This window comes from Pollicipes pollicipes, unplaced genomic scaffold (assembly GCF_011947565.3).
Source record: "Pollicipes pollicipes isolate AB1234 unplaced genomic scaffold, Ppol_2.1 Scaffold_7261;HRSCAF=8764_pilon_pilon_pilon, whole genome shotgun sequence".
Taxonomy (NCBI): domain Eukaryota; kingdom Metazoa; phylum Arthropoda; class Thecostraca; order Pollicipedomorpha; family Pollicipedidae; genus Pollicipes; species Pollicipes pollicipes.
Window position 1 is genome coordinate 10,589,111 of NW_023597054.1, and position 15,869 is coordinate 10,604,979.

Here is a 15,869-nt window from a genome sequence, read left to right on the forward strand (position 1 = left end):
CAATATGACCATACATTTCTCCAACATATGCACTGCCAGCATTCGTGTTCAGACTGTGGAGGGCAATTGCAATGCGCGTTAAGTCCAGAAACACCATGTCTGAAAAGAAAACACTCATACCAGCTGGCACTAAAACCACACGTTGCATACCAAAAAGCAAGCAGAAAAGCAAATAAACTGTCCCGCTCAATTTTGAAAGCCCGTCGGTGCGTTAAACCGTCCTAGCAGACCAGCGCCAGTAAGCTTCCGACTTCACCCACCTGGCGGCGCCACCATGCGTTGCCATTTCTGGAAGAGGGTCGTTTTCAGGCAGTCGCGAGGGCTGAGCGAGTACGCCTTGTGCCGGGTCATCAGCTCCTGCATCGGCTCCAGGATAACACACAGCTGCGGGCGGGGAGCGCCTCGTCAGCACCCGAGGGGTACCCCGCCAACAATCCGGTGTCCAGCCAGAGGCGGATGTAAACGACCTGTTACTGCCCAGTGACCAGTGTCTGACCAACATCTGACGAGAAGCCCAGTGTCAGGTCAGCCGTCGTTAAGTGCTCAAAGATCTACGAACAGCATTTTACATGGCAATGATGGGATTTACGCAAACCTAAAACGAATACACTCCCTTTGGTTGACGAATACACTTCCCCTTCGTTTACGAATGCACCCTCCCTTGGTTAACGTCACTGATGATCGACATATTAGCTTCTCATGACATGACAGAATGGCTTCTGGCTTAAGTCAACTTTTAGACGCACGTTTGGATTACACGGGGTTCTAAGCTCAGGCTTACATGCGATGTGAACGCTTCATATTGTGGACCCAGAACACACCCCGCATACTACGGAGAGTAACATGACAACTTTGAAATAGTCCCGGTATGACATTGCCACTCAAAGCAGGCATCCAGGATCGATCGCGATACCAGGAGTGCGATACCAGGAGTGAGCAGCTACCTGGGAGTACGCTATAAGTCTGAGCAGTAGCCTGAGGGCGATGTCACCAGCTGCTATCGACAGTCCGACAGTGACGCCGTCAGCTGTGATCAACGCTACGGAGGTAACGTCACTAGCCGCGATCGAAAGTACGGAGGTAGGTAACGTCACCAGCCGCGATCGACGACAGTCTAACAGTAACGTCACCAGCCGCGATCGACAGTCCGACAGTGACGCCGTCAGCTGTGATCAACGCTACGGAGGTAACGTCACTAGCCGCGATCGAAAGTACGGAGGTAACGTCACCAGCCGCGATCGACAGTCTAACAGTAACGTCACCAGCCGCGATCGACAGTCCGACAGTGACGTCGTCAGCTGCGATCAACGCTACGGAGGTAACGTCACTAGCCGCGATCGACAGCCCGACACACACCGCCAGCTGTGATCAACATTACGGAGGTAACGTCACTAGACGCGATCGACAGCCCGACAGTGACGCCGCCAGCTGTGATCAGCATTACGGAGGTAACGTCACTAGCCGCGATCGACAGTCCGACAGTGACGCCGCCAGCTGTGATCAACACAACGGAGGTAACGCCACCAGCCGCGATCGACAGTCCGACAGTGACCCCGCCAGCTGTGATCAACACTACGGAGGTAACGTCACCAGCCGTGATCGACAGTCCGGAGGTAACGTCATCAGCCGCGATCGACAGTGCGGCGGTGACGTGACTCGCCGTGAGCGACAGTCCGGAGGTAACGTCATCAACCGCGATCGACGGTGCGGCGGTGACGTGACCAGCCGTGATCGGCAGTCCGGAGGTAACGTCATCAGCCGTGCTCGACAGTGCGGCGGTGACGTGACTCGCCGTGAGCGACAGCCTGACCGGTGACGTGACAGACCCTGAGGTAGTTGAGAGTGACGTTGGTAAGTCCCTGGCGGGTGATGTTCTTGCTGAGCTGCTCTACCAGGCCCGGGTCCTGCTGCACGTGCAGGGCCACCACCGAACGAGGCACCAGCTCCTTGACGCCGCGCGTGGCGAAGTGCCATGACTTGATGCGCATCAGGTCATCGAAGGTGAACTCGACGATGAAGCGGCCTTCGGCGCAAACCTGTAGCGAGGTCGGGGTCAAACGTGGGCGGGGTCAGACAGGGTCGGGGTCAGACGTGGGGGACGCAGCGCACCGGTCAGACAGACCAGGGACTCTTGCAATTAGGGGTGGGGTCAGCCAGGAGCAGAGACGCTGGCAGGCAGGGGTGGGGTCAGACAAGAGCAGAGACGCTGGCAGGCAGGGACGGGGTCAGACAAGGGCAGAGACACTGGCAGCAGGAGTGGGGTCAGAAAGGGGCGGAGACGCCGGCAGGCAGGGGTGGGGTCAGACAAGAGCAGAGACACTGGCAGCAGGAGTGGGGTCAGACAGGGTCGGGGTCAGACGTGGGGGACGCGGCGCACCAGTCAGACGGACCAGGGACTCTTGCAATTAGGGGTGGGGTCAGCCAGGAGCAGAGACGCTGGCAGGCAGGGGTGGGGTCAGACAAGAGCAGAGACGCTGGCAGGCAAGGACGGGGTCAGACAAGGGCAGAGACACTGGCAGCAGGAGTGGGGTCAGACAGGGGCGGAGACGCCGGCTGGCAGGGGTGGGGTCAGACAAGAGCAGAGACACTGGCAGCAGGAGTGGGGTCAGACAGGGGCGGAGACGCCGGCAGGCAGGGGGGGGTCAGACAGGGGCAGAGACACTGGCAGCAGGAGTGGGGTCAGACAGGGGCGGAGACGCCGGCAGGCAGGGGTGGGGTCAGACAGGGGCAGAGACGCTGGCAGCGGGAGTGGGGTCAGACAGGGACGGAGACGCCGGCAGGCAGGGGTGGGGTCAGACAGGGGCGGAGACGTTGGCAGGCAGAGGCGGGGTCAGACAGGAGCAGAAACGTTGGCAGGCAGAGGGGGAGGGGGTCAGGCAGGAGCAGAAACGCTGGCAGGCAGAGGCGGGGTCAGGCAGGAGCAGAGACGCTGGCAGGCAGGGGCGGGGTCAGACAGGGATGGGGTCAGACAGGGGCGGGGTCAGACAGGGGCGAAGACGCTGGAGGGCAGGGCAGGATCAGGCAAGGGCGGGGTCAGACGTGGGTGGGGTCAGACAGGGGCGGGGTCAGTCAGGGGCGGAGACGCTGGCAGGCAGCCAGCTGAGTCGTGCTTCACTGACACATTTGCAGGACTGACGGGATATAGCCAAAGCACAGGGCAACAAACACGTATCATTCATGGGTTGCCGCTACGCTGTGACATGCACAAGGTGTCCACAACACGTTTCATGACAGCCGAGCACGTTTTCGATTGTAAAACTTGGCGGCATGGGCAAGAAATTAAATTCGAAACAACCTGCATGGAGCTGAGATCCCCATGTGTGGCGTCTGTACGACACTTCTCTGCTAAGGTATGGGTTATAATGCTAAAAATAATCGATCTCGCATCCATCGAGGTACTAGCCGGACGAATCGACCAAGCGGCCAGTGGAATATATTATACAAATATTCCCAACGTTTTCAACAATTATGATCAGTTGACTATGAATCATGAGGTTAACCATAGCGCAAACGTGTTACAATTAGCTTTCAAGTTTGTCCCCCAGTGAGTGGACTGTTAATTTTTCAGCATCATAACCCATGATGCCGAACACCGTGAGGCTGATTTCTTTCAATGCGGATATAGTGCATTTCTGCGAAAACTGAATTCGAATTGCCTCGCCGCACGGTGGATGATCACCAAAGACGTCGGCAATCGGATAGATAGCAACTCCACGTTCACCACGGTGTTTCTATCGCTACGGTGGTGAGCTGGATAATCCACATACCAGAAGCTCCCCTGTAAAGTGATGATATTCTGGCAAACCATTTCCGACTCCGTTAACAACAAGTGACCTTTGCTAGATCACGTGAGATTCCCGCATGACGCCGCCGCTGACCTTGGCTATCATGGGCTTGCCGTGATGGGTCACCATGCTGGCCTGGTCGCAAGTCGAGCGTGATGCTGGTGTTGTGGAACGACTCCTTGGGGTGACGCAGATGAAGAAGAGGTCAGTGACGCCGCCTCGAAGATGCTCCGGAGTAGCGCGGGATGAGTGTGCGGCCGATGGTGGGGTACGGGAGCCGCAGTGGTAAGTGTGTGGCCGATGGCTGGGACGGAAAGCCCGCAGCGATAAGTGTGCGGCCGACGGCTGGGAACGGGAAGTCGCAGCGATTAAGTGTGCGGCCGACGGCTGGGGACGGAAAGCCGCAGCGGTGAGTGTGCGGTCGATGGCTGGTGGACGGAAGCCGCAGCGGTGGGTGTTGCGGTCGATGGCTGGGGACGGAAGCCGCAGCGGTGAGTGTGCGGCCGATGGATGGGGACGGAAGCCGCAGCTATGAGTGTGTGGCCGATGGCTGGGGACGGAAGCCGCAGCTATGAGTGTGTGGCCGATGGCTGGGGGCGGAAGCCGCAGCTATGAGTGTGCGGCCGATGGCTGGGGACGGAAGCCGCAGCTATGAGTGTGTGGCCGATGGCTGGGGACGGAAGCCGTTGGGGGGGGGGGGGAGAGGACGTCAGCGGGCGCGCCCCCGACAGGACGGCAAGTACGGCCGGCTGGCCGGACGTCATTGGCCGTCAGTCAGCCAGATCGGCCGGCGCCAGCCGGCCGCACTTGAGACGGCCTGCAAAACTGACGACCATTTGGCATGCAGAAAACCACACGACGGGTACAAAGCGATTACTTATGTGTAGGAAACCGAGAAACTACCGATAACTGGCGCTGCGCCCATGCTTCATACTTGAAAGCCACCACTTTAACCGCGACAAATATGAGTGCGGCACCAACTCATTGGCACGCACAACACAACACAGCACATGTCAACACATGTCATACGCATCACCGTTGGAATACTTCTCCGAGATCAACAAGTACCAGCTGCTCTATGAAGCAAAACAACGCAGATGTAATAACGCAAAACCCTTTGGTATGTACATTGTGCACGCTGACGGCCTGCACAGACATCTGCAAATCACCGCTCTCAGCAGAGAATAACACTTAGCGGCGGACGCCAGGACTTCTAAGCCGAGCATAAGCTGGAGAAAATATAAAAGCATTAATCTGGCCCGGCTATTCCAACCTATGAAAGCACTTAAAGCAGCACCGTGATTAAAATCAAGCGGGTTGCTAAGTAGATTAACGTGGTCATAAAGAGGCACGCACAGTGACAGTTTGGAGAGGAAGAGAAACCCGGCCACCAGCTCATGTGCGGCAATTATGAGACCTGTTTGAGACCCGCGAGAGTGCTTGCCGCTTTCCCACATCATTAGCATGCTGAACTGAGCCTGCATTCACTCCCAAAAGCCAGTGCGGCCGTATGTGGATCTTTGCGGACATCTGACACCAGGAACCACAAGCGTCGTCTTCCTTGGTACCTCTTGGGAACCACATCGGGCTAAACGTCCAACATGAATCACGTACGCATGTACCAACGCATGAATGGAGAAACTGCATATCCCACCAGACTGCGACGCAGCAGCTCAGCTCGAGGGTGCGCCTTTAGCCTTAATGTGGGGTAATGCATTACCGTTTTGACGACCTGGTCCCTCCTTTAATGCAGCGTAGGCTCAGCTCAGAGTCCCACCCGTCTTCGAGGATAAAGTAGACGCGTTATTAGAAATGAGCCCAGGGATAAAATGGTTTGATATTAAGTGGCTTTGGAATCAGAGTACGTTTTGCACAAGGAAGTCAGTGACGCCGACAAGCACTAGTAAACGTGATGACTAGATCACAGGAACTGGTGGGGATCCCATAACAAGTGATGACGTTCATAGCAAGCGACAAGCGTAGGACCTGTTGCATTCCTGCGTGCGGTCACGATGGGTCCGGTCGTAGGAATGACTGTTCATCAGATTAAAAACCACCGAGCCTCGAATCGCTTAAGCAGCCAGCTGAAACACGACACAATGCACCGCCAAGGTAATGCCAAGCGTCCAATAGCAGCCACTGTAGATACGCACTGTATCGTTTCGGTCCGTCTTCCAGACAGAACGTCAGGGTCAAGGTAGCATCGTCCTCAAAAATTCGGTGGCGAAGGCCATCCCACCAGAGGCTGTCGCTGTCCTGGAACGATAAGAGCAAATGCTTCACGGTTTCTGTTCATAATCTGCCAACGGTAAGCGCATAACATAACGGGCAACAATATCTGACAGCGCATCCCGACACAGCGAAGCACTTCTGCTCGGATTTCTTCCAGAGTGGTCCGTCGCTCGCCAGGCACTCTGGATGACGTTAAGCGTTCTCAGCCCCGAGACGGACTGCTTGAGCTGCACCATTCGCGTGAGCAGGATCGCGTCGCAGGCTGGTGAAGCCACGCGCCGGGGCGTGCGCCACCCCACACGCGGCGTGCACCACCTCACAAGAGACGTGCGCCACCCTGCGGGAGCTGAGCCAGCCATCAGGCTCACACGAGACGTGCGCCACCTCACACAAGACGTGCGCCACCCCGCAGGAGCTGTGAGCTAGCCGGGCGGTAGGCGGGAGTCAGAGCCGAGCGTGCAAGGCCGCGACGGTTCTCAGTACAGAACAACTGCCTTCTGCCCGCCCGCTCTCGGCCAGATCAAATTTGTCTGCGTTTTTTTTTCAACTCAGCAAGGTGCAGGCCAAAACAATAAACACTTTCGGTACAGATATGAACGGCGCGTTGTATCGACAGCTGTCAGCAATATTACGTATTGAATGCATCTGCCTGCATCGACACGGCAGCAAATGTAGCTGGCAGCAGATGGCGGCTTCACAACATGGCCGATGATACGACAGCAGATGCAGCTGGTGCAAGGTGGGCGTCACAACATGGCCAATGTGGCACGACTTTTCTCTTGACAAATTTCCGCCTACGGACGCCACTACAACACAACAAAGTTACCTCTGAACAAGGTGTATGAGTGATGAAGCCGCTATCGCGAAACATCAACACTACGGACAACCTCCCACAGAAAACCCTTCTTCATGACGCCACGGCTACAGAAATTGCAGTTCTGGCACAATGTGCACCTGCTGGCAGAGCTACCGTGCTTTGCCTTTCAGTTACACGCTCGAATTCGATGCAACCCTCCTAGTTCGTTACATCACTCATGTACGGAGTTAACATCAGTACGATACAGATAAGCCGGCATATTCGCACACATAGCTGGAGGTTATTTCAATATGTACTCTTTTCGAGTTGGAAGTTTGAGAGGCAAACCCTACAACACGTGACCGTTAAAACCAGTAAAAAAACATGCAATTAAACTATGGGCATATTTTCGCACAACGCGTTGGGGGAGGGGGAAGCTGAGCGGAGGAAAACCAATCGCCGTACCAGAGAATGTACCTGCAAGAGGATTTCTTCCCGGACTTCGCCCACGTTCTTCTCGAAGTTGGAGGGGGGGGGGGGGGGGACTGGAGCCACCAGCAAAATTTGAAACTGGACTAAACCATATAGGACTGAATAATGTGGACTTAATCAGCACTACTAATGTCATGGCCAGCTATTGCTAGTGCAGCTGCGTCATGAGCAAAAATCAGGGCCGAGGAGACAACAATATTACCTCAGACTTTTGCTGTAGCCGCTTGTTGAGTTCGTGTATCCTGTAGTCGGGCTGATTGAAGTATGGCGTGTGACGTCTGCGAAGAAAGCAGGCAATCAGAGGTCGGCAGCCATCATACTGATCAGCAATACGATGAGCTGGGACTTTAAGTGTCATTCCTGGCTTGTGGGCCAAAGTGCATGCATAATTTCATCTGAAGAGCGCACCGGCTGGTCAGCTGACTAGCAAGTTATATGAGCGGGTTTGCAAATTAAAGTGTGCAAGCCTTTCCTTAGGACCCTCCATTTCATGCAGGCAGAAGTACCCATCACGAACTATTGACTAAACCATTGTCGTCATTCGCCGGTCCCCCCCCCCCCAAAAAAAAACTGATGCAAGGTAAAGAAAGCCCGGCTGTAAGCCTCGCTGATGAACGGCGAAAAGTCACGAAACACGAATGAAATTTGTTGTGAAAAAACTGCGTTCATGACCCATGGGACGTCAGCCGGCTGGCGAGCAGTTCTCGGAGCGCGGTGATGCATCAGCCAGCCCCGCTCGAGTCCGCCCAACAGCCCGAGCGCGCAATCACGCCGCACAAAAACTCCAGTCGTCTAGCTAACTAGAATTTGCTGCGACATGTCGGGACCAAATATCAGAGAAACCCTAGACCCGGCAACGGTTAATCCGGGACCTGTGATAAGGCCTTCAGAGTGTTTCAGGTACGTGCCCTCTCACCGGCAGTAAACACCAACCATATAATTGTTTATAGAACTTTATGGCGGATCTAGAACTCTGGCGGCGAGGGCGCTGGCAATGGGTGACCTGTATTGCACAGCGGCGCTCAACGCAGCCGAGGTGGGGCCGGCGACCTCGGGTCACGCTCGTCTTCCACACTCGCCAGCGGAGCACCACCTGCTGGCGGCGCCCCGCCGACTAGAGTCAGCCGCGGCTCCACGGAGCGCGGTCACTGCTAGGGGCTCTCTGCGGCCACGAAAGTCAATGCTTGTTCATACAAATACTGATGTCGAGTTTTACGCGAGATTATGTTTGTGCGTCTACGGTGCAAACACGATGGATGTAAAAGGAATTGCAGCGTTCTCGTAATGGTGGTTCTAACATCGCATAACTTGCGATGCCATAATTGCAGGATATGGGAAAAGACGAATTCGGCGCGAATTCTCTCGGAATTCAGATAAGACGAATTCGGCGCGAATTCGATTCGACTTGTTACTGTTTCACGCACCTGCAGGTACGCGGACATGTTGATATATCTATATATAGATATGCGTGCAGTGAAGCAAAACACAAGAAGCAAACACTGGAAATCTCACCGATCAAGGTCCCCTGTTATGCTGAGTTTTAAGAAAGGTAGGTGACACCAATCGAAGGGCTTGGATGCAAAAGTTTACGAAGTAAAGAAACCTAGCGGTGTTCGCGAAGCGCCTCAGTCATCAAATGTAGAACACGCCTCGACCTCCAGACGTCCGGAACGGGCAAGTGCATGGTCCACAGCTGCAGCTACACGCAAGCAGCTCCGCAAATATTACAGCTATTCCAGCGTGCAGACAGTGCACCGTCACCGACCGAATAAAGTCTTGGACTTTCTCAACACCCAAACAGACTTGCCGCAAACCGGAGCAATGTACGTTGTCTCAAGGAGGCGGGTCCGATGAATGGCTCACTGAGTCATCGCATGCCGGGAAAGCGCTCGTATTGAGTCATCTCAAGCTCGTAAATTATTCCGGTTTATGGCCGTTTGGACTGACACGGTAATTTTGATTGTCACAAGCTAGACGAACAGGCCATTCTGCCGGATAGGTCCAATACGGCTTAACAATTTACACGAATGCCCATTATGTCTGATGACGGGTGGTTGTAAGTCAAGACCGTCGCATCTCGGGTAAGATACTGGAGCAACATGGCCTGGACATACATCAAAAAGAGCATCCCACCTCTTTGTACTTTTCGCTTATCGTAATATCAGACGCATAAGATTGATCAGTGAAACCATTTGTTTCCAAATCCTTACGAATAGCTCAGGATTTCGACTTGAAGTGGCCGAATCTGCGAAAGAAATATCATTTGACTCTCTGTTTACCGCTGTAAAAATAATGATTTCATTTACCTTGCTGCTTCCGACGTGTGTTTTCTCTAATGTTTGCAACACACGTATGCGTCAAAATGTTTGCATAACAAATGCTATGAAAGCTTGAAGCACTCTGGACAAAAAGTTACGCGAACATCAAGCTATTACCCCGCGAACTGAATGAAACGTTGTACTATGACTATCATCTCTCCCCTACTGTGTTTATTACAGTGGCTGTTTTCGAAGGGCACTTTGGTTTTGGAAATAAGAATATCACATGGTCCATGTAACACACTGGTTCAAACATCAGCCAATGCACTTCTCGGTCACAAGTCCTTGCCCGGTGGACCAATCACAGACTTTCTTTTGTTCGCAACAAGTAGTGTTGCGCACGGTAGTTGTCATGACGATGGTGGTCGCGACTTCAGGGAAAAGGCATGGTACATTTACAAAGCGTGGCAGCGCAATTTCAGCTAAAAATAGTTAAAATTGATATTTCATTATGTCTTGACGATGTTGCAGTGACGATGCCCATTGCTATTAATACACGTAACTAGTCCTGAAGTTTTCCAGCAGCATGTTTTTGAAATATGCTCCAAAGGCGGGACACTCCCTTCAACAACGCACAGAGGGAATATTGGATACATGCTACAGCCACCACATCGCGGAAAGCATATGCGCACGGTCTGTCAGCGCCGTCCAACATGTCACGTGGTGGAGAGATGTCCAGATTCTGACTGTCTGGTCCCGAGTAGAAGTGGATCGTCGCCAGCTTCGCCACATCGCGGGTGGAGGTTCGGATTCCGATAATGCGAGCGCCGACATGGAATCCCCACGTAAGGGCTGGATAAGAAACCGGACCGCACGTTGTTTGCTAGCGAAATATCCAAACCTTTACATCGCAGGAGAGTTGGGGGGGGGGGGGGGGGCAAGTCCGGACCACGTCACGGGATGGCGACTTTCTGATCAATACATCGCGGAGGTGGGGAATGACCAGGCCTTCATACTCTTGAGTGGCGAAATGACCAGGCCCCGACATCAGCGGCCGGGTAACTGCTCATGCATTCACATTACGTTATAACGATGCCGGATAAACGTCCACATCCGAGCACCAGCAAGGGATAAACGTCCACATCCAAGCACCAGCAGCGGATAAACGTCCAGAGCCTAACATTGCGTGGGTGCATAAATTCGCAGATCATGGCGCACGTCATGGGGCTGGGCAGATACATGCACGATATGTGATATCGCAGGCCAGCCCGATATCCCGAGCAGCTGAAGATCCGCTTGTTTTCCACCAACCCTGCCAGACACCGCGGCGGCCCGACCACACGCTCATCCAAATACCTCATCATCGGATGCATGAAGGGTGGGTGCTGCATCGGAAACGGTGGCTGCTGCTGCGGCGGCAGCGGCGGCGGCGGTGGCGGCGGCGGCGGCGGCGGTGGCGGCGGCGGCGGCGGCGGCGGCGGCGGCGGCGGCGGCGGCGGCACCGCCTGCTCTTGCATGGCCGGTCGGCTGGACGGCCGGCTGGACGGACGACGCTCGCCTTTGGTCTTCACCGGCATAGCCAACACGGTCGCGACCTCGCTGCACCGGCGGTGCCCGGGCGGCACGCCACGCAGACTCGCGGATCACCGTCCCCCGTCACACGGATCACGACGTGACGTCACGCGGCCCCGATGCCGCGCCGGGACGTCGGGCTGGACGGCACCACGTCCAGCAGTTCGGCGTCTGTCGCCGCGCGCCCAGCGGCGCTATCACAGCAGCGTTCGGAGCTGGTAGCGGGCGGCGCGTCAGCCGGGCGACCTGAGCCGGCTCGGGGTCCAGACGACGTCGGCTGGCGGGGCGCGGCCGGCGGTCACGCCGACTGACGGCACCGCTGAGCCGTGCTGCCGACTTTGTCTGACCCCGCGCCCGCGGCGCCGCTCCACTCGCCGCAGGTCATCACGGCCCTGCTCCGTCGTCAGAGGGTCGCGTTCAGAGCCGTGCGTCCCGCCGTGCCGGTTCAGGTTAGGGGTCGCGGAGGGCGGGAGAACAGGGCCCACCGCCGAGAGCACAAACAGAGAGAACGGATCGGTTCAGGGGCGAACTTTCCGGCCAACCTCCACAGGGTCGCGTCCAGCGCATGCCCGTAGCGTAATGTATACGACCGTCAGAAGGACGGGCCACAGCAAGTCCCGTTATTTAGACCTTCGGCTGTGTTAAGAACGAACTGAATTACGTTTGAGTTCGAAAAGTTCCCGTAAAGCATACCAATATGCTGCTGACGTTTTCCTAAATGAAACGGCTGTCGTGTGGTAGTATAATCGTGCAGTAAATGGCAACGTCGGTTCAACAGGTCTAGTGATCTCGACAATATTATTGCAGTGTGGAGGGTAGGTGTCCTTGATGTCGGGATTTGTGATGACTGCTGAGCTTTCTGAGCTTTATGCCTCCGCCGAACCAAGTGCCACAAGTTCGCACTGGAGTTGCGTGCCATTCTCTACGGTCCCTCTGTGTGGCGCATGCAAGGTGCATATTATAAATCTTCAACCAGCCTGCTGTTGAGACCGTCCATTAGTGCCACAGGCTCCCTAGTGCCGCCCGTAAAATATGGAGGAAAGCAACGTTCGCCGAAAGCGGCCAGGGTGTGCTGGCACGCCGCTGCACGCCTGGCCGGCCTTGGTTAGAGCAGTCGGTGTTTGATGCCCGGCTGAGGGCCCGGCCGGGGGTGGCTGGCTGTGTCCACTTGTCCAGCTCCGCCGCCGACATGTTTTGGTTGTCAGGTCGTGCCAACCCGCTCAGCGGCCGCTGTGCGGGCCACCGCCGACAGCCGGCAGCGGAGACGGCGCTCATCACACGCTCCACGGCCCGGTCCGCAGTGTTTCAACACTGACTCGCCCCGGCGACATTAAATCAATGAGATACAGAAACTAGCCGGGCCCGGGCACCACGGCCGCCGGCTCAGGAAATCGATAGAGCGACGCTTTGCAGGGCTCGCATGCATCGGAATAGGGCTTAGGACAGGGCGGGGCAGGGGCTAAGGCAGGGGCGGGGCAGGGGCTCAGACCTGCGCGGGGCAAGGGGTCAGAACGAGGCGGGGCAAGGGCCAGACCGGGGCGGGCAAGGACCAGACCGGGGCGGGGCAGGGGCTCAGACCTGCGGGGACAAGGGCTTAGGCCGAGGCGGGACAGGAGCTTAGGCTGGGGCGGGGCAGGGGCTCATACCTGCGTGGGGCAGGGGCTCAGGCCAAGGCGGGGCAGGGGCTAAGGCAGGGGGGGGGGCAGGGACTCAGACCCGGGCGGGGCAGAGGCTCAAACCTGCGGGGGCTAGGGACTCAAGCCGAGGCGGGGCAGGGGCTTAGACCACGGATAGGCTGTCATTCAAACCAGGGCGGGGCAGGACTCAGACGAAGGCGGGGCATAAGCTCAGACCGGGGCGGGGCAGAAGCTCAGACCAGGACGAGGCAGGAGATCAGACCAGGGCGGGGCAGGCCGAGTATGGCAGGGTGCCAGGACTGACGGCAGTGGACATCGCCACCGTACCGTCCGGACACGTATGTGCATATTTGACGGGATATCGAATTATTCACAAGACAGGGATTATTCCGGATTATTTTGGTGAGCCGAACCATGCTGCGCATTGCGGAGAGATTCCCAGCCCAAACACATGCGCGGAAGCCAAGCTTAGCTGCAGCATCAGCTGATCTGGTTGGAGGCGTAGTGTTTTAATACGTGGACCGTCGACATCTAACCCGTGATTATAACAGGGCAATCTATCTAAAGCTATCCAATTTTGTTCGATTAAAAATTCAGTGGGCTTTAAATGCCAGCAGCTGTGGGAAACTAATCACAACTTCTCCATTTAATAGGAATCCCAGCAAAACGGGGTCGGTGATATACATGATTTATGACGCTGTCTCTAGAAGTTAAGAAATGACTAGATTGCCTTTCTGTTAACACACACTTTGATGTGGAACGACAGCTCTCTTTAAAATCTAGAGTTTAGGCGATTGGGCGCAACAGGGAATGTCCAGATACCATGTTGTCTAGAAAGAGAAGAAAACATGTCGTACATCTTGCACTTCAATCCTTCAGCCCCCGGAAATCCATAACAGCTGGACCATCGTACCTTTTACGCTTTGTAATCAGTTGAAAAACCATGGACTAAAACGCTGTCGTAAAGTAAAAACCACCAGGTAATACTCGCATCCTGACGGACTGAGGCCTTCCCAACGAAGACTTTGTAAAACTCTTACAACATGTCGAGAAAATTCCAAAACAACGGTAAGATATCAGGCAGGTCGGGAAAGACGGCCGCCATCTTCTAATACTCAAAAGATATTTTTCAGCAGGGCCAATTCCGCTGGTTCATGGCGTGTCTCTAAGACAAACCGGGAGCTCCTAGTTGATTCCAGTTCTCTTATTACCTCTTGCCTGCATTAGCGGCGCGGCGGGCATTCGTCTCGAAAAAGGACGATAATAGCCGCCGGATGCGCGCGGCCAGAGCCGAGCGCCAGCCGCCGACTGAATACAGCGCGTGGAGGCGGCGGCCCGGCTGGCGCAGCGGGAGCCGCTCCCGCCGCGGCGGGCGGCTCGGCCGCGCTCCTCAGCGGACGTGCCGCAGCCGACAGGCGACTAGCGACGGTGACCGTCCGCCGCCCCACTCAGGTCACACCAGCTGGATGCTGCCCTCCCCCCCCCCCCCTGTGTCACCTTCTTACCGGGCGACAGGCGACTAGCGACGGTAACCGTCTGCCGCCCCACTCAGGTCACACCAGCTGGGTGCTGTCCCCCCCTCCCCTGTGTCACCTTCTTACCAGGCGACAGGCGACTAGCGACGGTGACCGTCCGCCGCCCACTGAGGTCACACCAGCCAGGCGCTGCCCCCCCCCCCCCCCGTGCCACCTTCTCACCAGGCGACAGGTGACTAGCGACGGTGACCGTCCGCCGCCCCACTGAGGTCACACCAGCAGCGCGCTGCTGCCCCCCCCCCCCCCCGTGTTATCTCCTCACCAGGCGGCCATCGGCTAGACCCCCGGAAGAACGCCGGCCTTGCCCGTCTCACAACACAAGCGGGCGCGCCAGAATGCCGGCAATTTATACTCAACATTAGCTTGGGAGCTGGCCAGGAGCAGATAACCGCTAAAATTATTAAACTGGAAACGGCAGCGTGAAACTATGTCGGCAAACCGAGAGCTGATGTATGAGCTCCGCTGATGGATAGCGAGCGGCGCACCAATCCGCACGCATATCGAACGGGTTCGTTTTAAAACTTGCTATCCATTATTCCATTGATTCGTTCGGATGATTCTTGCGGAGAATAATCCACCCTCTCAACGTCTCATTGGGACTATCTGCAAATTTCAACGTCATTAGGATTTCATCGCCGAACACTGCCAAGCGCGTATCGACCTGGAGTTGCCTGCCCTACCTGGTGAATTATGACCAACTAACAACGCTCCACCGGCAACGAAAACCTACCTACCCCTCGGTAACAAATAAAACAATGTAATAACTTCCGTGTTGGCGGAGGTTGTCAATGCACTCGGCTTTCATTACTGGAACCAGCTAAGTTTCGGAGGCAAAACACATCAGCCGGTCTTTTCCAAGCCAGCAGTGCTCGTTGCAAGGCCTGCCCGTCCCCCTCCCCATCTGCCTTGGCCTGCAGACGGGGCGCGGCAGGGGCGACTGACCCCGGCGTCGCACGCACGCGCTGCCAGCGCCTCCAGCCGATCCAACAAAAGAGGAGCCGGGGGAGAGGGACAAGGAAGGACTGGAGCGGGGCACGCGGCTCTGAACGCCCCCCCCCCCCCCCCTCCTCCTGCTGGCGCTAGCACCAATCGCACCACAAGCACTGACCACTGCACCGGCGTCGCGCACGCCGCCGCCCCTCCGTGCGCTCGGCGCGGCCGCCCCACCGCCGACTGGTCGCCGCCGCTGCAGCGAGCACCGGCGCCGCGCCGCCGCCGGCCAGCCCGCCCGCCAGCCTCTACCCGGGCCGACGGCGGCGCGCTAGCCTCGGCGCGGGGCGGCAGCAAGCCGGCCGCCTGGATTATCAATACCGGCCAGTGCGACGGCACCGGGCCGGGGCGGCGCGGCAGGTGCCGTGTCCGCCAGCGGCCCGGCGCGTGTGGAGATCGGGGGTGGTCACCGCAGAGGCGCCGCCAGCCGGCGGGGGGTGGAGGACTCGGCAGGGGTGCAGTCAGGGCGGGGCGAGGACGAGGATCAAACCCATGGCGGAAAAAACGTGCATTCAGCGGGCCTGTTGAAGAGCGCGGACAGACAAAGAAAACAGCAGGAGCGTTCCCAGCGA

General features: G+C 56.7%; 1 pseudogene; it reads right to left on the reverse strand.

The window, feature by feature from the left end:
* Nucleotides 1–252: 252 nt before the first annotated feature.
* LOC119113085 (LIM domain-binding protein 2-like) lies at nt 253–12,464 on the reverse strand (annotated as a pseudogene).
* Nucleotides 12,465–15,869: the final 3,405 nt, after the last annotated feature.